This window comes from Microcaecilia unicolor, chromosome 3, assembly GCF_901765095.1.
Source record: "Microcaecilia unicolor chromosome 3, aMicUni1.1, whole genome shotgun sequence".
Lineage (NCBI taxonomy): Eukaryota > Metazoa > Chordata > Amphibia > Gymnophiona > Siphonopidae > Microcaecilia > Microcaecilia unicolor.
Window position 1 is genome coordinate 244,829,934 of NC_044033.1, and position 26,446 is coordinate 244,856,379.

The 26,446-nt window shown below is 43.7% G+C and overlaps 1 protein-coding gene and 1 pseudogene across 1 annotated transcript in view; one reads left to right on the forward strand and one right to left on the reverse strand.

Annotated features, from left to right (window-relative positions):
* Window positions 1-26,446, reverse strand: part of LOC115466391 (zinc finger protein 585A-like) — a 218,841-nt gene that overhangs the window by 67,952 nt on the left and 124,443 nt on the right. The gene's annotated exons all lie outside the window — the stretch shown is intronic.
* LOC115466396 lies at window positions 10,544-16,662 on the forward strand (annotated as a pseudogene).

Genomic DNA, 26,446 nt, shown 5'->3' on the forward strand with positions numbered 1-26,446 from the left:
CCTCATAACGATTTAGCAGTTTTCTAATTGTTGGTGTCCAGCAGAATCTGATTTTTACAGAAGCTAGATGGAAAATAGTCTGTGTCAAAGAAACAAAAACCCTCCTGATGACAGATATCTACCACGGAGCTGTTTGTAGCTGTTGAGAAAGGAGTTTGCTCGTCACAGTATGAAAATATCAGGGTATTTCTAGAATAAATTTCTGATAATGATCAGTACAGCAGTACCCTTCTTTTTATTGATTCTGTACCAGTGGAGGTGCGTGTGATAACAACATAATTCTATATATTACGCTGAGATTTCCGAGTGTAAATCAGAGCGTATTGCATAACAATGCACATAACTTAATTAGTTAAGGTAATTAGTGATGATAATTGGATGTTAACAAGCAATTAGCACTTGGCATTAATTGGAATTTACACACGCAATTCTATAAAGTGCTGTGCGTAATTTCTAATGCTTGCTGCTGAAAAGTGGGCATGGAATGGGTGGCTTGTAGACAGTCTGTGTATTTATATGCATTGTAGAATTTGCATGATCTGCACATATTTTAGGTGTGGGCATTTACTCCAGGTTTTAGTTGGCGTAAATGGCTGCGCTTAAATTTAGTTGCAGCACTGGCCGCTTAAGTGTATTCTAAAACTGCACCTAAGTTAAGCGCCTTCTAAAAACCGTGCCTAAGTTAAGAGCTTTCTAAAAACCATGCCTAAGTTAAGCACTTTGTAAAAACCGCGCCTAAGTTAAACGCTTTCTAAAAACTGCGCCTAAGTTAAGCACAGTCTAAAAACTGCGTCTAAGTTAAAGGCTTTCTAAAAACCATGCCTAAGTTAAGCGCTTTCTAGAAACCGCACCTAAATTAAACACTTTCTAAAAACTGAGCCTAAGTTAAGCACATTCTAAAAACCGCGCCTACGTTAAGGGCTTTCTAAAAACCATGCCTAAGTTAAACACTTTCTAAAAACCGCGCCTAAGTTAAGGGCTTTCTAAAAACCATGCCTAAGTTAAACGCTTTCTAAAAACTGCGCCTGTTAAATGCTTTCTAAAAACCACGCCTAAGTTAAGTGCTTTCTAAAAGCTTTAAACGTTTATAGAGTAGCACTACTGCACTTAGTTTTGGTGTTGATTTTTCAGGCACCGTATATGGAATCTGACCCATTGTGCTGTCTTTTTCCCATGATAGGTTCCCACGATGTCAAGCCGGTTTGAGCAAGAGGAATTCAAGACTGAGCCTCAGGGATCTGAGGAAACAGGAAATCTGACCACCACAGGCACATGTGAGGAACTGCCTGAAGCATGTGATGAAGCTACGATTAAAGCTAGTAATGAGGTGATACAAACTTTTCCTGTGAGAAAAATGCCTACTTTGCACCAGAGGTAGTGAGAATGAGGAGTTATAATCACAGCCTCTGATTTCTTACTTTTGTTGTGTAGATTATGTGTTTGCTCTATTTTTACTTTCTCCTTTCTTTTGTATTCTTTTTTTTTTTTTTAATTCTTCTCTTTCTGTTATTTTCCCCCACCTTTAGCACATGTTGCTCTGTCTCTTCTTTTCATCTTCTTTAGTATCTATTGTCTCTCATCCTTTATTAAATTGTATAATCTTTCCTGTATCTCTCACTATTTCTGACCTCTCCCTATCCACTTTGCAATCTGTTTCCTGCTAAATTTTTATTCTGTTTCATTCAGTTTCCTCGTTAACATATAGCACTGCTACCCTCCAGTTTAATCCACTCTATCATGGTGATATAATTTGGACCCTGATATCAGAGTCTTCCATTGGTTGTCTTCCGTCCACAGATCTCTGAGATGCCTGTTATATCTATCTTTTCATTTAGTGCAATATACTCTTATTGTTGAAACTGACCAAAAATAAACCAAATATTTAAGAGCCGGTCACCAGAAATGGGCTGGCATTGAATATCCAGGCTCAGCACTGACCGCAGGATGCATTCTGACTACCTCCCACGGTCTGAATATCAGGCCCTCTGTCTTTCACACACAGTTACACGCCTTCTCTTTTCTGTAGGGTTGACTCCAGCACTCTCTGTTTTCCTGATTTTAGACAGTAATCAACCAGCGTCTCCCTCCGCCACCTGTTCAGCTGCTGTTGCCTCTTCCTTCATCCACCCTGTTCAGGCCAAAATCTCTGGTCCACATGTGCTAATTCCTGTTGCTCCTCCTTCCAGCTGCTGAATTATCCAGCACGAGAGATTTCCGCAGTGTCACTGGGAACCAAGTAATCTATAGAAAACACCAGGTAGTTAAAGGAACAGGGCTCTCATCGTACTAAAATCTCCTGTAGATCTGATTTCACTGATACAGATCATATAGCAAAGCTTATTTCCGCAGGAGGTGGTGGAGATGAAAACGGTAATGGAATTCAAATGTGTAGGATAAATACAAAGGAATCCTGTTTAGAAGGAATGGATCCATGGAATCTTAGCGGTGATTGGGTAGCGACACCGGTAATTGGGAAGCAAAACCAGTGCTGGACAGACTTCTACAGTCTACACCCTGATCTTAACTGAATATAGATGGGCTGGAGTGTAAATTTAAGGGGCTTTGACGTTAGCTTCAGAACTTTTAGTACAAGAAGAGTGCTGGGCAGACTTCTACTGTCTGTGCCCTTAGAATGGCAAGGACAAATCAAACTCGGGTATACATATAAAGTATCACATACCATGTAAAATGAGTTTATTTTGTTAGGCAGACTGGATGGACCATTCAGGTTTTTATCTGCCGTCATTTACTATGTTACTATATGTTATTACACAAACATTTGTTTGTTGGCATCTCAGCTGCTTTTGATTTGGTATTAGCTCAGGTCCTCTTAAAATGTGCTTATAAAGATATAAGTATAGATGGGGACAGTTTTATAATGGTTTTCCTCCTTTTTACAAGGTTGTCTCCATTTCATTTTTCATTTCTCTACTACCACTCTAGCTAAGTCTGTCAATGAAGCTGTTTCCTCCTATAATACTATTCTCTCCTCTGCACTGGACACTCTTGCCCCTCCCATGCCCCGTCCTACTAGGTGTACCAAACCCCAGCCTTGGCTGACCTCTAAAATCCGCTACTTTCGTTCCTGTACCCGCTCTGCTGAACGTTCTTGGCTTAAATCCCGCACCCTTGCCAACTTCATTCATTTCAAATTCATGCTTAACTCCTTCCAGTCTGCCCTTTCACTTGCCAAACAGGATTACTTCACCCAATTGACAAATTCCCTTGGCTCCAACCCTCGACTTCTCTTCGCCACACTGAACTCTCTTCTCAAGGTACCTCCATCCCCAATTCCCCCATCTCTTTCTCCTCAGACCCTAGCTGACCACTTCCATGGTAAAATTTTCATCCAAACCTTCCCCACCTGTCTCTCCCTTAGTCCTCACCCCCTACTCTCCTTCTTTTTCCTCCTTCTCAGAAGTTTCTACTGAAGAAACTGCCCTTCTTTCCTCCTCTAAATGTACTACCTGTTCCTCTGATCCCATCCCCACTTATCTACGTAACACTATCTCTCCTACTATCATCCCAGTCATCTGTCACATCCTTAATCTTTCACTCTCCACTGCAACTGTTCCTATGGCCTTCAAACACGCTGTTGTCACTCCACTCCTTAAAAAACCCTCACTTGACCCTACCTGTCCCTCCAACTATTGCCCCATCTCCCTCCTCCTTTTCCTCTCCAAATTACTTGAACGTGTCGTTCACCGCCGTTGTCTTGACTTTCTTTCTTCACAACCTATTCTTGACCCACTCCAATCTGGTTTTCGCCCTCTTCACTCTACTGAAACTGCACTTACCAAAGTCTCTAATGATCTGCTACTGGCTAAATCCAGAGGTCTCTATTCTATCCTTATCCTTCTTGACTTATCTGCTGCTTTTGACACTGTTGACCACACTATACTTCTGGATACGCTGTCCTCGCTTGGATTCCAGGGCCCTGTTCTTTCCTGGTTCTCCTCTTACCTCTCACTTCATTCTTTCAGTGTTCACTCTGGTGGATCCTCTTCAACTTCCATCCCACTTTCTGTTGGTGTGCCTCAGGGTTCTGTCCTTGGACCCCTCCTTTTCTCCATCTATACCTCTTCCCTTGGTACCCTGATTTCATCCCATGGCTTTCAATACCATCTTTACGCTGATGACTCTCAGATCTATATCTCCACCCCTGAAATCTCAACCTCTATCCAAGACAAAATCTCAGCCTGCTTGTCCGACATTGCTGCTTGGATGTCCCAACGCCATCTAAAGCTAAACATGACCAAAACTGAACTTCTCATTTTTCCCCCTAAACCCACCTCCCCTCTTCCTCCTTTCTCTATCTCTGTTAATAGCTCTCACATCCTCCCTGTCTCCTCGGCTCGTAACCTTGGAGTCATCTTTGATTCCTCTCTCTCCTTCTCTGCACATATTCAACAGATCGCCAAAACCTGTCGTTTCTTTATCTACAACATTAGCAAAATTCGCCCCTTCCTTTCTGAATACGCCACGAGAACCCTTATCCAAACCCTTGTCACCTCTCGCTTAGACTATTGTAATTTACTTCTCACTGGTCTTCCGCTCAACCATCTCCCTCCTCTCCAATCTGTCCAAAATTCTGCGGCACGACTTATTTTCCGTCAGAATCGTTATACCCACATTAGCCCACTCCTCAAGTCACTTCACTGGCTCCCTGTCCGCTTCCGCATACAGTTTAAACTTCTCGTACTGACTTTTAAATGCATCCACTCTGCAGCCCCCCATTACCTCTCCACTCTCATCTCTCCCTACATTCCTCCCCGTGAACTCTGCTCACTGGACAAATCTCTCTTGTTGTCCCCCTTCTCCTCCACTGCTAACTCCAGACTTCGTTCCTTTTCTCTCGCGGCACCTTATGCCTGGAATAGACTTCCTGGACCTATACGTCTAGCTTCATCTCTACCTGTTTTCAAATCTATGCTGAAAACCCACGTTTTCACTATTGCTTTTAGCTCCTAGCCACTACTCAATTGCCCTCCCCCTTGTCCCTTCCTTCCTTCTCACCTTTACTTCCCTCACCCGTAACTGTCTCATCTGTCTGTATTATTTAGATTGTAAGCTCTTTTGAGCAGGGACTGTCTCTCTTTATGTCAGGTGTTCAGCGCTGCGTGCGTCTGGTAGCGCTATACAAATAATAATAATAATTTCACTTACTATAATCTGCCTTTGCTAACTAGCAGAGGAAGCCACTTCTCAGTCTAAAAGTACAAAACAAAATAATTGGAAAGGAACTACAATAAGGAAAGGTAAACTCATACATACATACAGGGAGCATCCTAAAGAGAAACAGTGTGAATGGAAAGGTCTCGGCGGGCGGCAAGGAGAACCATAGGGTGGGGAGAAGGGCAAAGGAAAGGGTCAACCAGGTAGACCGGCACAATGCCCCTCAAGTAGGCTTGAAAGCGATAGTAAAAAGCCATGTCTTTTAGATTTATTTTGAACTGTTTCAAAGATTGTTCAGCACGGAGCGTCAAAGGCATAGAGTACCAGAGAAAAGGTGTAGCGAAAAAGAAAGCTCGATGTCTGGTTGATTTTAAAACTGGAAAGAAGGGGGGGGGGGGGGTCCACACCTTCCACAGAAACGCAAGCAAAGCAAACCAAGACTGGAAAAAACCAAGTCCAAATGACCAGCCCAAACAAGGGAATAAGAGCTTCAGGATAAGTTTATTTGGACCCAACACAGTCCATGGAAGAGGTCAGAACTCTGAACGATCCAAGAGAAAAGAGGAGAACCAAGGAAGAACTGTGCTGGAGTATGTTTTCTTTTTTTTTTCAGAGAGAGTCGCAGTGGTTTAGTAGGGGGGGGTCTTTCTCAGGGTTCTGTGTTTTCTGCTATATATTTTGACCTCTATATGTCCACTTTATGTAATCTTTTGTGACAGAGTATTGTTTTTCAGTTTTTGTGCTGACGCATTATTAGCAATTACACCTTTTTCTAAGTCTTTTGGTTCTCATCAGTTACATGCTTAGTCCTGCCAATGACTTCCTCATGCTCTGTTGCTCCCTTGCAAGTGCACGCTATGTAAGTGGGTATTTGCAGAAAAGCGCTTAGGCACCCTGCTAGCAGTAATGTAGGTACCAGGACACATACACGCTGAAATTCTGGTATTCTAGACATTTACGTATGCAACACCTAGATTATAGAATTGCCCATTTAATGCCTAGTTCTTCCATTCTGAGGGAGTTGCATTGGAAAACTGTAAAATGTCGCATACAACGTAAACGTCTTCCTTCTAGAAACCTTTGTTCTTCTTGGCAGTGCTGTGGGTTTTAAAACTTTTATGTGAGCTATTACATGTTTCTTGTAAACCATCTAGAAGTATGTTGATAGGTGTACATATAAAAAAATAAAATAGATGGGTGTATATTTAAAATAAAATGAAAAAATAATGACACTTTGATGTAGGATGTTCTGCTTGCTGTTCTAGGCGTTGGTCACATTCAAGGATGTTGCTGCTTATTTCTTGGAAGCGGACTGGGACCTTCTTGGAGAATGGCAGAAGGAGCTGTACAAGAAGGTCATCGAGGAGATTCATGACATCCTCTTCTCACGAGGTAAATATGTGTTTTCTGTCATCTACCACACAAGCACATAAAAATCACAGGAACTAGATACCATGGGCACCTAAAATTTAGATCCTGGCTTCTGATGCCATCCCATATTCAATAGGAGCCTGTGAAAGACTCCACTGCTACAGGATCTGCAAAAGATGCTACTCTCTGTTGTAAGATAAGATGTAGACCTTAGAGACTTCACACAACACCAGCTGGAGTCTCTCTCCCATTCCTATACAGAAGACCAGAGAGAGATTTCCTCTTCTGAATAAGGTCATGACATATCAGCTGCACACTAGTTAACTATATTGTACAATATGTAACCCTTCTAAATGGGAACCGGAAGACTGGCCCCTGCAATGCCTCCACCTACGAGAGCTATGAAGAGAAATCTCTGTACCAGAAAACCTCTGTGATATAATCTAATTAAGTACATAAGTAATGCCACACTGGGAAAAGACCAAGGGCCCATCGAGCCCAGCATCCTGTCCACGACAGCGGCCAATCCAGGCCAAGGGCACCTGGCAAGCTTCTCAAACGTACAAACATTCTATACATGTAATTCCTGGAATTGTGGATTTTTCCCAAGTCCATTTAGTAGTGGTTTATGGACTTGTCCTTTAGGAAACCGTCTAACCCCTTTTTAAACTCTGCCAAGCTAACCGCCTCACCACGTTCTCCGGCAACGAATTCCAGAGTTTGATTATGCGTTGGGTGAAGAAAACTTTTCTCCAATTTGTTTTGAATTTACTACACTGTAGTTTCATCACATGCCCCCTAGTCCTAGTCTTTCTTCATAGGGAACTCGTCCCATCCCTGCTATCATTTTAGTCGCCCTTCGCTGCACCTTTTCCAATTCTACTATATCTTTCTTGAGATGCGGCAACCAGAATTGAACACAATACTCAAGGTGCGGTCGCACCATGGAGCGATACAACAACATTATAACATCCTCACACCTGTTTTCCATACCTTTCCTAATAATACCCAACATTCTATTTGCTACTACTACTACTATTTAGCATTTCTATAGCGCTACAAGGCATACGCGGCGCTGCACAAACATAGAAGAAAGACAGTCCCTGCTCAAAGAGCTTACAATCTAATAGACAAAAAATAAAGTAATCAAATCAATTAATGTGAACGGGAAGGAAGAGAGGAGGGTAGGTGGAGGCGAGTGGTTACGAGTCAAAAGCAATGTTAAAGAGGTGGACTTTCAGTCTAGATTTAAAGGTGGCCAAGGATGGGGCAAGACGTAGGGGTTCAGGAAGTTTATTCCAGGCGTAGGGTGCAGCGAGACAGAAGGCGCGAAGTCTGGAGTTGGCAGTAGTGGAGAAGGGAACAGATAAGAAGGATTAATCCATGGAGCGGAGTGCACGGGAAGGGGTGTAGGGAAGGACGAGTGTGGAGAGATACTGGGGAGCAGCAGAGTGAGTACATTTATAGGTTAGTAGAAGAAGTTTGAACAGGATGTGAAAGCGGATAGGGAGCCAGTGAAGGGTCTTGAGGAGAGGGGTAGTATGAGTAAAGCGACCCTGGCGGAAGATGAGACGGGCAGCAGAGTTTTGAATCGACTGGAGAGGGGAGAGGTGACTAAGTGGGAGGCCAGCAAGAAGCAGATTGCAGTAGTCTAAACGAGAGGTGACAAGGGTGTGGATGAGGGTTTTGGTAGAGTGCTCGGAATGAAACATTCTATTTGCTTTCCTAGCCGCAGCAGCACACTGAGCAGAAGGTTTCAGTGTATTATCGATGATGACACCCAGATTCCTTTCTTGGTCCGTAACTCCTAACATGGAACCTTGCATGACGTAGCTATAATTCAGGTTCTTTTTTCCCACATGCATCACCTTGCACTTGCTCACATTAAATGTCATCTGCCATTTAGCCGCCCAGTCTCCCAGTCTCGTAAGGTCCTTCTGTAATTTTTCACAATCCTATCACGAGTTAACGACTTTGAATAACTTTGTGTCATCAGCAAATTTAATTACCTCGCTAGGTACTCCCATCTCTAAATCATTTATAAATATATTAAAAAGCAGCGGTCCTAGCACAGACCCCTGAGGAACCCCACTAACTACCCTTCTCCATTGTGAATACTGCCCATTTAACCCCCATCTCTGTTTCCTATCTTTCAACCAGTTTTTAATCCACAATAGGACATTTCCTCCTATCCCATGACCCTCCAATTTCCTCTGTAGCCTTTCATGAGGCACCTTATCCAACGCCTTTTGAAAATCCAGATACACAATATCAACTGGCTCCCCTTTGTCCACATGTTTGTTTACTCCTTCAAAGAATTGAAGTAAATTGGTCAGGCAAGATTTCCCCACACAAAAGCCATGCTGACTTGGTCGCAGTAATCCATGTCCTCGGATGTGCTCTGTAGTTTTGTTTTTAATAGTAGTCTCTACCATTTTCCCTGACACCAACGTCAGACTCACCGGTCTATAATTTCCCGGATCTCCCCTGGAACCTTTTTTAAAAATCGGCGTTACATTGGCCACCCTCCAGTCTACCGGTACCACGCTCGATTTTAAGGATAAATTGCATATCACTAGCAGTAGCTCCGCAAGCTCATTTTTCAGTTCTATCAGTACTCTAGGATGAATACCATCTGGTCCAGGAGATTTGCTACTCTTCAGTTTGCTGAACTGCCCCATTACGTCCTCCAGGTTTACCGTGAAGTCAGTAAGTTTCTCCGACTCGTCCGCTTGAAATACCATTTCAAACACCGGTATCCCACCCAAATCTTCCTCGGTGAAGACCGAAGCAAAGAATTCACTCAATCTCTCCGCTACGTCTTTGTCTTCCTTGATCGCTCCTTTTACACCTCGGTCATCCAGCGACCCAACCGATTCTTTTGCTGCCTTCCTGCTTTGAATATACCGAAAAAATATTTTGCTATGTTTTTTTGCCTCTAATGCTATCTTTTTTTCGTAATCCCTCTTGGCCTTCTTTATCTGCGCCTTGCATTTGATTTGACACTCCTTATGCTGCTTCTTTTTATTTTCAGACGGTTCCTTCTTCCATTTTCTGAGGGCGTTTCTTTTAGCCCTAATAGCTTCCTTCACCTCACTTTTCAACCACGCCGGCTGTTTTTTGGACTTCCGTCTTTCTTTTCTAATTTGCAGAATATGTTTGGCCTGGGCCTCCAGGATGGTATTTTTGAACAGCGTCCATGCCTGTTGTACAGTTTTTACCCTCTCAGTTGCCCCCCTAAGTTTTTTTTTCACCGTTCTTCTCATTTTATCATAGTCTCCTTTTTTAAAGTTAAACGCTAACGTATTTGACTTCCTGTGTATAAGATTGATATCAATCTTACTTCAAGATTGATATCAAAACTGATCATATTATGATCACTGTTATCAAGGGGCCCCAGTACCATAACATCCCTCACCAGATCATGCGCTCCACTAAGGACCAAGTCTAGAATTTTTCCTTCTCTCGTTGGCTCCTGCACCAGCTGCTCCATAAAGCTGTCCTTGATTTTATCAAGTAATTGTACCTCTCTAGCGTGTCCCGATGTTACATTACCCAGTCTACATTTGGATAATTGAAGTCACCCATTATCACATTGCCAATTTTGTTTGCGCCTCTGATTTCTTTTATCATTTCTGCGTCTACCTGCTCATCCTGGCGAGGCGGACGGTAGTACACTCCTATCACTGTCCTTTTCCACTGCTCTCCAAGCTTTGTCAGACAAATACACACGTGTCAAGATATATAGACACAGAACTCCATAAACACATCACACACTGCTCCATCAAAACATGAAGCAGAGGGAACCTCCCAAGGGATTCTACAAATACAATTTAAATGTAATTTTCATACTTCTTATCAACAGGTTACTCAATTTTTAATCCTGATATTATATTCAAGATTAAAAAGGAAGATGAGAATTATTTCACTCAACAATGTGAGTGGGAGGGAAAAGAAAATCCAAATGACTCCACCAATGGTAAGTAAATGTTTTGGATTTAATGGGCTTTGCATTTTTAGATCACAGAAGATGGGTCAATAACATCAAACATTTCCTAATTTAGTATTATCAGATACTTGGTGAATCCTTGCAAATTTTTTTTCTCATCACAGACCTTCCAGTTGTAACATCTGTGTTCTCACTGAGTATTAAACAAGAGGAAGATCTCCCCTTCATGGATAATTCTGAATCAGAGATGTCTGAACACACTCATCCTTCTATAACAAGTAAGTATAAAATTCCTCCTGCACATCTTTCCTGAAGTCAGCTGGGATCATTTAGGAATTCAACGTTGCTGGGATAAAGGTTTGTCATCTCCTCTTCTCCTTCCACTGTCTATTTCCCTACTTTGGAGGGATTAAACTGCCTGTGGAGATGGAGGAGGCACGGATAGAGGTGGGTATCCCAGGGGTGGGATCAGGTCTGTGAATGGGAGGGAAAAGAAAACAGGAATGGCCCCAGCAGAAGTAGAAGTAAGTGAATGTTTTGGAATTAAAAGTCTTTGCATTTTCAGATCACAGGAGATGGGTCTTCAAAATCAAAGATGTGGATACTTAACCTTATATTAGAAAACAGATTTTATCAGGGTTCGCTGAATACCCTTATTTTCTCATCACAGGCTTCCCAACTGTAACGTCTGTGTTCTCAATGAGCATTAAACAAGAGGAAGATCTCCCCTTCATGGATCATCCTGAATCAGAGACATCTGAACAGGTTCACTCTCCTGTAACAGGCAAGTATAACATGTACATTTTATTTTATCTCTTCTTCATGTTTATTAAACTGCCTTATGAATTCCAAATAAAAGATAGAACACAGAACATGAAACGTAAATATTATCCAACAATTACAGTATAATAAAGACAATTAAGAACAAGAAGACCAAGAAGATCAGCAAAATCCATGTAACAGATACTAGAAAGAAATTTAAAATTGATTCAACAGGACAATAAAAAGAAATTCTATAAGGGTGAAGACAGATATCAATAATCAGGTCTTATCAAAGGGCCCTTTTACTAAATTTTGGTAAGATTTTGCACTTAGAGCAAAGGCTTGGTGGTAACTGTCGGGGGGGGGGGGGGGGGGGGTCCCAGCATGTCCTTTGCAGTTATTGTACTGAAATGTTCTTTACCACACATCAAGACCATTTGTGATTAGCACAGATGAACGTAATATCGCCTTGTGAGGATGCAGTGAGTAACACCTCTAACTGCACATGTGACAGTGTGCGTACTTCTACCGTCTACCCATTGGATAGCATTCTCCTTTCTTTGACCCTCTAAATGTTCATGACTTAACAAACACGCATGCTCTCTATTACAGGGAGACCGAATTTCGGTTTTGGTTAAGGCGTCTAAAGCAGCTCAAATCCTTTTGTGACCTGATTTCGGTTTTGGCCAAAAATGACTGCAGAAAATTTTTGTTTTGTCCCCTTGTTTCCCTTCCCCACCCAGGAGCAGGAATTCCCTCCCTCCCAGCCCCCCTTCCAGGCCTACCTTACAATCCCTGGCGGTCTAGGGGTGCAGTCAGGGCAGGAGTAATTTAAAGTCACTCCTGCCCATGCTGGTTCTGCTCTCAAAATGGCTGCTGTGACTTCCTGTCTTTCATTCTTCTCTCTTCAACTCAGGGGTGTAACTAGGTGGGGCCAAGGGGGCATGGGCCCCTGCAGATTTAGAGCTGGCCCCCCTGCTTTCACCCACCCCCACCGCCGACCCCCGCCACATTCGACTCCCCCCTCCCGCCGCCGCCGCCAACCCTCCCCCACCAACCCTACCCCGCCGTCAGGTACCTTTGCAGGCGGGGGTCCCCAACGTGCAGGACGTCAGGACTCACAGAAACAGAATCCAGATCAGCGACCGGCGCTGAAGGGGACTTCGGCTGGCGGGGGTTGGGGACCCCCGCCAGCAAATGTACCTGGCGGTGGTAGGGGAGGATTGGCAGCAACGGGAGGGGGGGTCAAAAGGGACGAGGGAGGGGCGTCATCGGGGGGGGGGGGCTAAAATGTGCCCCCTCACCTCAGGCTTTGGACCCCCCTCCCACCGAAGTCTGGATATGCCCCTGCTTCAACTCCCACAGTTCTGTGACTACCTGCCCATCTCACCCAAAATATCTTCCCTCTTTTGAAGTCTCATCTTTCTCACTTTTTTCCTCCTTTCTTCCCATGTCTCTCTGTGATTTCCCTTCAACTTCTTTTATTACACTGGGGAGTCCTTTTACTAAGGTGCCCTAATGGATTTAGCATGTGCTAAATAATAAGATGCCCATTATATTCCTATGGGCATATTATCATTTACCGTGTGCTAATAATTAGTGTGTGCTAAATCTGTTAGCGCATCTTAGTAAAAGGACCCGTGTCTCTAATCCTCTGTGTGAGTTTTTCCAACCTTGCTTCCATTCCTCACTAGTTCTGACCTCTCAGTGCTGCTGAAAGATGCCAATCCTACCTCTTACCCAGCAGTTTGTGTTTTATTTTTAATTTTATTTTTATTTATTCTTTCAAAATAACAAGTGAATGATCCGTTAAAAATTAGAACAATCCTTTGACACATTTATTAATGTGCTACCGTTCCTTAATGAATTCTTAACCTGGCACTCTGATAAGCTACACGTACTTGGCACTACTAACTCTCTCTTTAAGAGCCCTTCAACTGTAACTACTCCCCTAACACGGCTCATATATGGGTTTAACCTCCACCTTAACCATATATCATATAGAAATCATTCATATGTTTTTTATGTTTTTTATTGCCTCAGCAGTGCACATGACCAACTTCACTCTTTTATTGGACATTCAACAGCACCAAATCCTCACTGGCGATAATATTTTATTAAACTGTTTCTTCATTTACTTATTTAACTGTTCATTTTACTTTTTAATCTCTAAGTTACTTATAAGCAATACTTAACTTGCACTGAACGGTCAGACCAGGGGTTCAACAATGCCCGACATGCATGTTTCGCCCTAAAAGGCTGTGTCAAGGGCTCCCCTAAAAAATACATAAATATAAGTGCATTAAAACATCGTCTTTAAGGAGGCAGTACAGGTCGCGTATTTTACAATTGCCGAGCTGTCTCCCCAAACTATACCCCATATTTTATTCTAAACCATACTTCCAACCTACCCTTAGCCGTTCTTAGTACCAGCCTCGCAATGTTTTCTTTCTGGATTTCCTCCTGCTAAGATGGCGACAGCTTCCTACTCTGTCCTTTTAGCTTCTCCTTCTCCTATTGATGTCTCCACCCCCTGAGTCCGATGGACCAATCACAATTCCCCACTACATTAAGGTAGCTCCTTATATTAAGGTAGCTCATTCTAACTCAGCATTAAGTCCCTGTGGGGTCACTGTTTTCAAGAAATATATATACCAAGTAAATGAGGGGACTCTGATAAGCTAAACACCTCTGCAGGGGTGTTTACAGATCGATTTGTAGATAATAATAAATAACACATCTAGGGAATAGGCACACAGAACACAGCACAGGTGATGAAAGAAATGGCCAGACGATGCACTTAAAGTTCAGACATTCATTTATTAGCATCCAAGACCTGACACGAGCCTTGTTTCGGCCCAAGAGGTTATGCAGGTGCCAGCGAGCTCACACACAACATCAGGCTGGCAGCTGCATAACTTTGTTTTTATAAATTTGGACACCCTGAGCCCCCTCCAGCCCTCCTGACAAAGCTCCCTTCTTTCCTCCCCACCCCCCAGGTTCTACCGTCTATCCCAGGTGCTCCAGTGGGTTTTCTGGGGAAGGAGCACAACCTCCTCACTCCTGCCCCTTGCCTTAGGTATGTTGTTAATGATCGTACTCTTATTTTTTACACAACAGATGATGGATTTGGGAATGAGAGTGAAAGAGTGAGAATGTGCGATAAGCAGCAGAAAGAGGAATGGAAATGCAAAGCCTCCTCCAGAGATGGCACAGATCCTTCAGCAGACTGTGAAGGAGGTATCAGTAGCATAATACCAACCGGTGAGAAAGCAGCAGCCCAGAAAGGAGAAAGATTAGAGAGCCAAAAGAGAAACTGCAGCTCTTGTCCAAAACTTTTACAACCTGGAAGTGCTGATATTTGTGAAACTTTTACCACTAACTCAGCTTTTATTGAGCACCACATAAGCAGGCTTAGGACTGAAGCTCATGCCTGCCAAGGTATACACAAAACTAACCCATCTGGATACTCTGGGACCTCTGAAAACAAAATTAAAAGTTCTCAATGTGCTAAATGTTTCAGTGAGAAAAGGAACCTACAGCTGCATAACATGGCTCACACAGAACATAAACCATTTAAATATTTTGAAAGTGATAAAAGTTTCAGAAGCGAAGCCTATCTTAAATTCCATGAAATGAATCACACAGGAAATAAACCATTTAAATATTCTAAATGCGATAAAAGATTCAGTCAAAAAAGGAGTCTGCAACGGCATAAAATAGCTCACATAGGGCATAGACCATTTAAATGTTCAGAATGTGATAAATATTTCAAAAGGAAGGCTGAGCTGAAACAGCAGGAACAGAGTCATATGGGGGAGAGATTATGTAACTCTTCAGAATGTGTTAAATCTTTCACTCAAAAAGTGAATCTGCAAAAGAATACAAGGAATCATATGGAAGATAGACTATTTAAATGTTCAAAATGTGATAGATGTCTTAGAAGCAAGGCTGAGCTGAAAGAGAATACAAGGATTCATATGGGGAAAAAACCTTTTATATGTTCAGAATGTGATAAATGTTTTAAAAGCAAGGCAGAGCTAAAAGTACACACAATGATTCATAAGGGAGAGAAACCATTTAAATGTTCAGAATGTGATAAATCTTTCAATCAAACAGTACATCTGCAAAACCATGAAAGGACTCATACAGGAGAAAAACCATATAAGTGTTCAGAATGTGAAAAAGGTTTTATAAATAAGGCTGAGCTTAAATATCATGAAAGGAGTCATACGGGAGAGAAACCTTTTCAATGTTTAGAATGTAATAAATGTTTCAACAGAATGGCCCATTTGAAACAGCACAAAAGGAGTCATACAAGAGAGAAACCATTTAACTGTTCAGAATGTGGCAAATGTTTTAAAAGCAAGGCAGCGCTAAAACTACACACAATGATTCATAAGGGAGAGAAACCATTTAAGTGTTCAGAATGTGATAAATCTTTCAAAAGCAAGGCTGAACTAAAACAGCATGAAAGGACCCATACAGGAGAAAAACCATTCAAATGTTCAGAATGTGATAAATGTTTCAAAGGGCAGGGCAATCTAACACGGCATAAAAGCATTCATACAGGAGAGAAACCATTTAAATGTTCAGAGTGTGCTAAATGTTTTAGAAACAAGGCTGAGCTGAAACATCATGAATGGACTCATACAGGAGAAAAACCTTTTATATGTTCAGAATGCGATAAATGTTTTAAAAGCAAGGCCCAGCTGAAACAACACGAAAGGACTTATACATTAGAGAAACCATTTAACTGTTCAGAATGTGGCAAATGTTTTAAAAGCAAGGCAGAGCTAAAACTACACACAATGATTCATAAGGGAGGGAAACCATTTAAATGTTCAGAATGTGATAAATCTTTCAATCGAAAAGTACATCTTCAAAACCATGAAAGGACTCATACAGGAGAAAAACCATATAAGTGTTCAGAATGTGAAAAAGGTTTTATAAATAAGGCTGAGCCTAAATATCATGAAAGGAGTCATACAGGAGAGAAACCTTTTCAATGTTTAAGAATGTAATAAATGTTTCAACAGAATGGCCCATTTGAAACAGCACAAAAGGACTCATACAGGAGAGAAACCATTTAAATGTTCAGAATGTGAAAAATGTTTCACAGGGAAGGGCAATCTAACACGGCATAATAGGATTCATACTGGAGAGAAACCATTTAAGTGTGCAGAATGTGATAAATGTTTCAAGAGCAAAGCTGAGCTGAAACAGCACGAAAGGATTCATACAGGAGAAAAAAACATTTAAATGTTCAGAATGTGACAACTGTTTCAAAAGTAAGGTTGAGATGCAACGGCATGAATTGAATTATACAAGAGACAAACCAATTAAAATCTTCTGAACGTGATAAGAGTTTCATTCAGAAAAGTAACCTAGAACTACATAAACTGGCTCACCCAGAACTAAACAGCACCACGGGCCTTTAAAAATGGAACACAGTTCTTTAATGAATGAGCCTTGACAAAAAGACCCGACACGGGCCGTGTTTCGGTGACTAGCACCTGCGTCAGGGGTCTACATAGAATACAAAACATAGAAATAATATATTTTTAAAAAATTTTTTAAATATAATGAGTAAAACCAAAGATTAATATTTAGACTCATCAAGCATACATATATAAGCCTATATAAACACCTAAAGCATATGAGAATGTTAAAATATTAAATGCTTTAGGTGTTTATATAGGCTTATATATGTATGCTTGATGAGTCTAAATATTAATCTTTGGTTTTACTCATTATATTTAAAAAAATTTTTTTAAATATATTATTTCTATGTTTTGTATTCTATGTAGACCCCTGACGCAGGTGTGTTCCATTTTTAAAGGCCCGTGGTGCTGTTTTTTTTGTTTGGACTTTTTTTTTTTTTTTTTGGACTTTAGTTTGTACTTTGTTCCCTCTCTTTTGTTTCACCCAGAACTAAAACCATTTAAATGTTCAGAATGTGATAAATATTTTAAAAGCAGGCCACGTTGCAATGGCATGAAGTGAAATCATACAGGAGATAAACCAGTTAAATGTTCAGAATGTCATAAATAATTCGAAAGCAAATCTGAGATGCAAATGGCATATAACAAATCATACATGAAAGAAACCATTTTAAATGTCCCTGAATGCTATAATTATTTTAAAAGTAAGGTCAAGCTGCAATTACATAAAATGGTTCATACAATAAACCAGCTAAATATTCTAAATGTGATAAATGTTTCAGAAGTGAAGCCCAGCTGCAATGGCATATAGGACTCACATGAGACAAAAATGATTTAAATAATGTGAAAAGGGCCATTTGCAAATGCATAAAGGGGCCCTTTTAGTAAAGTGCGGTAAGCCAGCGTTGCCACATGGCAATTCAGAACTTCCGCTGGCCTTTAAGGTGTGTTAAGCCACTGACCTTCAAGGCTTATGCCACTACTGAGATATTTTTTCCATTGTTATATATAGATAAAGTGTGTTGATTTGGGTGCATATGTATTTTTATTTGTAAATATTCAAAGAAGGGTAGTCATTAAAAGTGTTCCTCACTCAGGTTTCTGTTTGGTTATTCCTAATTTTTTTGTGGGGACATTTCATCATCTTGTTGTATAATTTTCACATAGGCTATAAACCAGTTAAATGTTCTAAATATGATAACTCTTTCAAAAGAAAAACTGAACTGAAATGACGACATGATGTTACTCACACAGCATTTGGAGGCAGCCACCGAGAAGGTTTCTCTTTTAGGTGTTTGTAATCTCTTTCCTATTATTTTTCTGCAGTTCCTTTCCTGATTTTATTGATTTTACTTGAACTGTAAACCACTTTGAATTGCTTGACAACTAGAAGCGGAATATAAAACAAATAATAATAGCTGAGGTGGAGAATAAAATGGGCCCTGCTGCAGATAACTCGAGCTAAGCTTTAGTAAAAGATTCCGTTAAGTGCTTCTGTTGACAATGAGTAAAGTAAATTTCCAGGTATTTGTTGTGACGATGTGTGCTTGTTCCCTACATGAAACCATAATATATTCTCTCCTGCTGGCCGACTAAATGTGATCTCTAGTGTGTCATATTATACAGTTTCTGGCAGGGGCGTAGTCAGACCTTGTGGTGGGAGGGGGCCAGAGCCTGAGATGGGGGGCACATTTTAGTCTGCCGCCCCCCCCCCACCGCACCCCAAGCAGCAAATACCTTTGCTGGCAGGGGTCCCCAACCCCCACCAGCTGAAGCCTTCTCCAGTGCCGGTCTCCAGTGCGGCTGCGTTGCCTGCTCTGCTCGCTCTTCCTCCTCACGTCCTGCACACTTCTTTAAGTGAAACTGAGCAACGTGGGGGGGGGGGGGGGGCGGTTGTGGGTATACAAAAATTGTGAAATCAGAAACGAGAGATATCAAAATAAAATATCTAGAGAAAACCCTAACAATTCTACAGGGAACTGGGAAAGAGTATCTGTCCAGTGAAGACACTCCCAACCAGGGGCATAGCTATGGCGGGCCATGGGGGCCTGGGCCCCTGCAAATTTTGTCCGGGCCCCTGGTTTGGCTGTCGGGGATCTCCAACCCCTGCCAGCCAAAGCCTTCTTTCTTCTTGCTCCTCCTGAGCCCCTGCTCCCAACTAAAGCTGAGACAGAAACATTCTAGAGAAAGTTACATGAGGTCCCTGTAGAGCATAACTGAGATACAGAATGGCCACCCTCTGCTCTGCTGATGTACTCTTTCCTGCTTATCCCCCTCACCCCTCCTGAGATCCGTTCTTATTCTCCCGCACAACACAAACGGTTAAAGAGGTAGGGCTCTTCAGCTTGGGAAAGAGACAGATAAGGGGAGATATGATTGAAGTCTACAAAATCCTGAGTGGTGTAGAATGAGTAGAAGTGAATCGATGTTTTACTCATTCCAAAAGTACAAAGACTAGGGGACACTCGAGGAAGTTACATGGAAATACTTTTAAAACAAATAGGAGGAAATATTTTTTCACTCAACGAATAGTTCAGCTCTGGAACTCTTTGCCAGAGGATATAGTAATAGCGGTTAGCGTATCTGTGTTTAAAAAAGGTTTGGACAAGTTCCTGGAGGAAAAGTCCAGTCAACTATTCAGACAGACATGGGAAGCAACTGGTTGACCTGGGATTGGTAGAATGAAATACTGCTGCTAATTGGGTTTCTGCCAGGTACTTGTGACCTGGCTTGGCCACTGTTGGAAACAGGATACAGGGCTAGATGGACCATTGGTCTGACCCAGTATGACTCTGCTCTTATGTTCCTTTCACTTTCTCCATTCAACCCATTTTCAGCCTCTGTCAGTGTATTCCAAGCCTTATTTTGGTGCTCCAATAGCCTCTCTTACTGTATTTCAAGCCTCATTCTGGGGCTCCAATCAAGGAGGTTAGATAACAGGAGATGGGATGACATAAAAACGTTGAAGCCAATTAGATTGGTTTGTTTCCTCTTCCCACCCCACCCCACCCTTCTTCCATGTACACTCAAAACAAAGTAAACAAACCTATGAGCTGCTGCATCCATGTTGTCGTTCTTTATTGTTAGTAACATTTTTATTTGATCTCACATATTTTTAAACTTGCTGGTTTGCGCAGCATGCAGATATACACAGAGGAAGTATTGGTTTCTTTGGTTAGAGTAGTAATTGGTGCTAAATTTTAAATCATTGTATCATTTGGAGGGGCTGGTTATATGGACTCTCTGTATTTATGCAGAGATGTTTTCACCTAGTAAAGGGCCAATAAAACAGACATCATGTTATAAGACTCAGGTGCTTAACAATAAGACTTACTATTTATTAGTACATTTTTTAAAAACATTAATTAGGTTGAAACCTGGGAGCATTTAACATTGTTTTTTTTCCCCCTGTGCCAACATCAAAAGAGAAAAATGGCCTGTAAGAATGCTCCTTTTGTTTTGTGGAATGCAGTGGTATATTATAAAAATACACTTGCCTTTTCTGTTACTACTATTTCATAGGGGGTATTGAATAATGAGGATAGGACTTCCTTTGTGTAGTAGTTTTGTCCAGAGTTAGTCTAAATGTGCCAGCATTGTCCAGTTCAGCACACTATTAGCTGCCAAGATCATACAAAGTTAATTATGTTCTGAGGAAAATAAATCTGTTGGCTCAGGCTGCTTGCTATGTGAATATTCCATCACTGTTTCATTATTGCTACCAAGTATTACATATTAAGGGCATTTGCTTTAAACTTATTTGAATTCGTCCTTACAAGCACATGGTTTTGCTTTTTAAACCCAAAGGTAAGTCCTAAGGGTGGTGAACAATTAAGTATAAACTTTGTTGTTTCTGACTTGTTTTGGACTGCTTTGGGTCCTGCTGATCTGTACATCTATCTGGAATTTGGAAGATGATAAAATAACAATAAGTTTAGGATGTACTTTGTAGAAGTTGTTGTTTACTTTTGCAGTATGTGTATGGATGCCTGTTCAAAACAGTACTTTCTCAAAAACAAATTAAAAAATAGACGTTTCACATTTTTGAAAATGACCTTTCCTTGTCATCACCAGCAGATGAATCCATTAACTGATGGGTTGTATCCGCCTACAAGCAGGTGGAGATAGAGAACACTGAAAGCACATGGTGTTCCTGGACGCCCAGCCCCCTCTGCCTTCAGTATATCTCTATCTCCCAGCAGGTGTGGATGTCGCTTTCTCAGCTCCTGAATTTCTGCCTGGGGTGGCTCCTGTACTTTGCCAGTAGAGTGGGGGGTGTTGTGGCTGGTGGTGCCCACTTTAAAGGCATACTTGGTTTTCTCTGTACCTGCCTTACTCCATTCCCCCTCCTCCCGGAGTTCCTCTGTGGCTGCCTGCATCTAACTTTCCTTGCAGTAATAAAAAAAAAAAAAGAGGCTTTTTCCAGAGCTCCTGGTTCGGTGCAGCTTGACCGAAGCTCTTTTCACTCAGTCTCCTGAGGTGAGAGTGGTGTCCAGCTCCTCTGGGGAGGTTCCTGCTGACAGCGCTCTGTGCGGGGTAAGTTTTGGCGCGAAGGCGCCATTTTGTTTTCTGTATTTGATGGCTGCTGAAGGGGTTAAGCGCTGCTCCCACTGTGGGAAACAAAGATCAGCAGCGGGGCTTTGCAGCACATGCTGCCTAGATGCTAATGCTGGCACGAGCATGGCGGGCGGTGATTCTTCACGCTCGACAGAGTTGGCAGCGGGCGCCATTTTGGAGGCGCCAAGTGACTCGACCCTCGCGGTTGCGGAGGAGTCTGAGTGGAGGGGGATGCCTCATTTCGAGGTTTCTAGAGGAGCTATTGCCTCTGCTTCCCCCAATGTGGGGGCGGATGTACAGGGTGAGTTTTTCTCCCCTGAATTTGTGCTGCTGATGCATAAGGCCTTTATGTTAAAAAGAGCACTGCCTGAGGTTCCTGACAATTCCTTTCGGACTGGGTTGCCTCCAGTTCTTGATAGCCTAGCATCTGCTGGAGACTTTATTTCTTTCCCCGAGCTTTTGGCTGACGCTAAGTGTAGATGAGTGAATACCCCGTCTGAGGGGGACTCTTCACCCTGTTCTCCCCCATGGTCTAGTTTCGGGGAGTCTGAGGGGTCTGGCAGGCCCTCACGGACTGATGATCCAGACAAGGGTGGCTGCTTGCCACAGGAGTTGGATGACCCTAAAGAGGTTCGGATTTTCCACCGTGACGAGCTGCCATCTCTCGTTTCTGATGCCTTACAGGCCCTTTGTATTGAAGATCCTGACGAGGGTGCTGCCTCTTCTATTAATCCTAGGATGGCTAGTACTAAGAAGCCTTCTCGGGCTTTTCCCGTGCATGCTTCCATCCAAGAGCTTATTTCAGCTCAATGGTCTGACCCTGATGGTCCCTTGAAGGTGGCCAGGGCTATGTGTCACCTTTACCCTCTGAGTGAAAGTCAGTTGGCCCTCTTTGGGATGCCTAAAGTGGATGCGTTAGTCATGGCTGTGACTAAAAAAACTACTCTCCCGGTGGAGGGAGGGGTCGCTTTGAAAGATATGCAGGACCGGCGGCTTGAATCCACACTGAAGCGGTCCTTTGAAATCTCGGGCCATTCCTTACGGGCGGCTATTTGCAGTTCCTGTGCAGCCCGTGCCTGCCTTTCCTGGTTGCAGCAGGCAGTTGAGCAGCCCGCTGATGGAGCGGGTTCCCTCGCTGAGGTCAGCCCGCATATGGAGTCTGCCCTGTCTTTTTTGGCTGATGCCCTTTATGATCTGTTCAGAGCTTCGGCTAAGCAGATGTCGGTGGCGGTTGCTGCCCACCGCCTTCTTTGGCTCCAGCATTGGGTGACCGATATGGCCTCTAAACAAAAGCTGGTGAGGTTACCCTTTCGGGGCCTTCTTTTATTTGGGGAGGATTTGGAGAAGATTGTTAAGGACCTAGGGGACTCTGTCCCAACGGTTGCCTGAGGATAGGCCAAGGCCTTCTTCCAAAAGTCCTTCTTTTCCCTCCTCTTCCAGGCCACGTTTTCACGAAGCTCGCAGGTATCACCAGGGGTGCTCTGCGGGGTTTGTTCAACGTACCTGTTTCCAGCAGAGGAACTCCATTCGTTCGGACAAATGTGCTGCGGCGTCCGGGCAAAGTCCAGGAGTTCAGGGGCATCCTCCACAATGATGGGGCGCGGTCCACTCATCAGTTCCTGCAGTAGGGGGTTGTCTCTCCCTCTTTCTCGAGGAGTGGACCAAGATTACTTTGGATCAGTGGGTCCTGGACCTGATCAGAGAAAGTTACCAACTAGAATTCGCTGCCCCGGTGGGAGACGCGTTTTTGGAGTCCCGATGCGGCACTGCCGTCAAGCAGGCAGCAGTAAACGAAACCTTGCAGGTGTTGCTGAAGCTCGGAGCGTTGGTTTCGGTTCCTCCCGCCGAACGCGGCTGCGGTCGCTACTCCATCTATTTTCTAGTGCCTCGAAAAGGCGGTTTGTTCAGACCTATCCTCGACTTACACAGAATGAACGGGGCCTTAGGAGTGCAACACTTCCACATGGAAACCCTGCGCTCTGTCATTGCGGTGGTACAGCCAGGAGAGTTTCTCACGTCTCTGGACCTCAAGGAAGCATATTTGCATATTCCCATCTGGCCACCGCATCAGCAGTTTCTCCGGTTTGCGGTATTAAGCCAACATTTCCAGTTTCCCACCTTGCCTTTTGGCCTGGAAACTGCCCCTTGGACTTTTTCGAAGGTGATGGTAGTGGTGGCTGCCTTTCTCAGGCGAGAGGGTATCAGAGTTCACCCTTATCTCGACGACTGGCTCATCAGAGTGGATTTGGCAGACGAAAGCCGACTTGCTACAGCCAGAGTTGTTACAGTTCTTCAGGCTCTGGGCTGGATAGTCAATATGCCCAAAAGTCACTTGACCCCCTGTCAGTCTCTCGAGTATTTGGGAGTCCGGTTCGACACAGCTTCGGGGTTTGTTTTTCTTCCCAACAATAGGCGTCTCAAGCTTCAGAATCAGGTCCGCCTGCTCTGGCGGATGCCTCGCCCTCGAGCTTGGGACTTTGTTCAGCTCCTGGGATCGATGACGGCCACCATAGAGGTGGTTCCCTGGGCGAGAGCTCACATGAGACCGCTGCAGCTTGCTCTGCTCCAGCAATGGTCTCCGATTTCCCAGGAATACCAATGCAGATTAAGGTGGCTTCCTGCGGCCCAGCGCAGTATGGATTGGTGGATTTCCTACACCATGCTGCGGCAGGGGATGCCACTGACTCTTCCTTTTTGATGTCTGGTGATAAAGGATGCCAGCCTTTCAGGCTGGGGAGCTCATTGCCGGGGATGCTATGCTCAGGGTTTGTGGTCCACCGCGGAAGCGGGATGGTCCATCAATCGCTTGGAACTGAGAGCGATATTCCATGCTCTTCTGGCCTTCCACAGGACGCTGAAGGGTCTTCCTGTCTGAGTTCTGTCGGACAACACGACAGCAGTGGCCTACATCAATCATCAGGGCAGCACTCAGTGCAGAGCCCTTGCTGCGGAGGTGTCTCAGATCTGCGACTGGGCCGAGCGCCACTTAGAGCTGCTGTCCGCGGCTCATATAGCCGGTCAGAGCAACGTACAAGCCGATTTCTTCAGCAGACATCAAATTGACCCGGCGGAATGGGAACTGTCACAAGAAGTTTTTCTTCAGATTTGTGCCAAATGGGGAACTCCAGGCTTGGACCTCATGGCCTCAAGCGTAAACACCAAAATCCCTCGCTTTTTCAGCAGGACAGATCCTCGCTCGGCAGGGTTGGATGCCCTGGCTCAACCTTGGCCCTCGGGCCTCCTGTATGTGTTCCCTCCTTGGCCCTTGATAGGGTGAATGCTACTTCGGATTTGCCTGCACTGAGGATTGGTGATCCTCATCGCCCCGGAATGGCCAAGGCGCCCATGGTACGTGGATCTCCGGCAGATGCTGGTGGACGCGCCTCTTCCTTTGCCTCGGGTTCCAAACTTGTTAGTTCAGGGTCCGGTGACCATGGAAGATCCTTGCCGCTTTGGTCTTACGGCCTAGCTCTTGAGAGGGCACAATTGAGGGACAAGGGCTATTCTAATAAGGTTATTGCCATGATCTTGCAGGTTAACACGCGGTCTACCTCTGCGACGTATGCTCGGATCTGGCGCACTTTTGAGGCGTGGTGTACTCCAAAGTCTTTCACACCGACTCTGGCGACAGTCTCGCTTTTGCTGGACTTTTTGCAGGATGGGCTACAAAAGGGCCTGGCCTACAATTCCCTTCAAGTTCAAGTGGCAGTGTTGGCCTGCTTCTGGGGGAAAGTCTCCGGCTTGTCCCTTGCTGCTCATCCGGATATTGTCCGATTTCTCAGAGGGGCGCTTCGTCTCCGTCCTCCTTTGCAGTCACCCTGTCCGGCTTGGAACCTGGGGCTCGTGTTGAAGGCGTTCCAGCGATCTCCGTTTGAGCCTCTTAAATGGGCTTCTGAGAAGGCTGTGACTCTCAAGACAGTCTTTTTAGTGGCAATGACATCGGCAACAAGAGTGTTTGAGCTTCAGGCTCTTTCCTGTCTGGATCCTTTTCTACAGTTCTCGGAATCCGGGGTAACTGTTCGTTCGGTGCCTTCCTTTCTGCCTAAGGTGGTTTCAGCTTTTCACCTGAACCAGCCCATTTTTCTTCCTTCCTTCCTTCTGTAAGCAGGAGTTTCCGGACTCCTTTGGGCAATTGCGCCTTTTGGATGTCCGCAGGGCTCTGTGGCTGAGTTTAGGAATTCTGATCATTTATTTGTTCTGTTGGCAGGTCCCCGACGGGGATATCCAGCATCTAAGCCCACTATAGCCCGCTGGCTTAAGGAACTCATTTTTTTCTGCTTATCTGCTTTTAGGGTGGTCACTGCCTGAAGCGTTTAAAGTGCACTCTAGGAGGGCAATGTCCTCTTCATGGACTGAAATGGGTGTCTTTTCTCTTCAACAGATCTGTCATGCAGCTACCTGGGCTTCTCAGCTCTCTTTTGTACGGCATTACAGGTTGGATGTGGCAGCGTGGCAGGATGCGCATTTTGGAGCGCAAGTGCTTGCTCGCGGAGTTGCTTGTTCCCACCTACTTAGGGAGTGCTTTGGTACATCCCATCCCATCACTTAATGGATTCATCTGCTGTTGATGAAAAGGAAGGGAAAATTAGGTTCTTACCCTGAAAATTTTCTTTCCTTTAGTCACAGCAGATGAATCCATGATCCCTCCCTGTCTGACTTAATTTTTGTACAGATGTTGCATATGGACATTGTGCCTCATCAGGAGTACTTGAAGACAAGCTATCAGAGTTACTACATGCTGTTTTTATTGCAGGAGGTTGATAATGTCCCTCCTTTGTTTGGTTATTGCTCCAGTTCAGGGGCGTTTGTTCTCTGTGAGGAAAGTTTATGTTATTTTGCCTTTCTTATTCACTCTGCTTTGGCAATGTCATATACTGAATGCAGAGGGGGCTGTGCATCCAGGAACACCATGTGCTTTCAGTGTTCTCTATCTCCACCTGCTGGTAGGCGGATACAACCCATCAGTTAATGGATTCATCTGCTGTGACTAAAGGAAAGAAAATTATCAAGGTGAGAACCTAATTTTCCCTTTTCCTATTCAGATTGTGGACATTTTTCGGACTTAGACTTTGCCACACTGAGCCCGCAAATAGGTGGGAAAATGTGGGATACAAATGCAATAAATAAATAAATAAATATCGAAAATACCCCTCCACATGATTGAAATGATAAATTCCCCTTTTATACC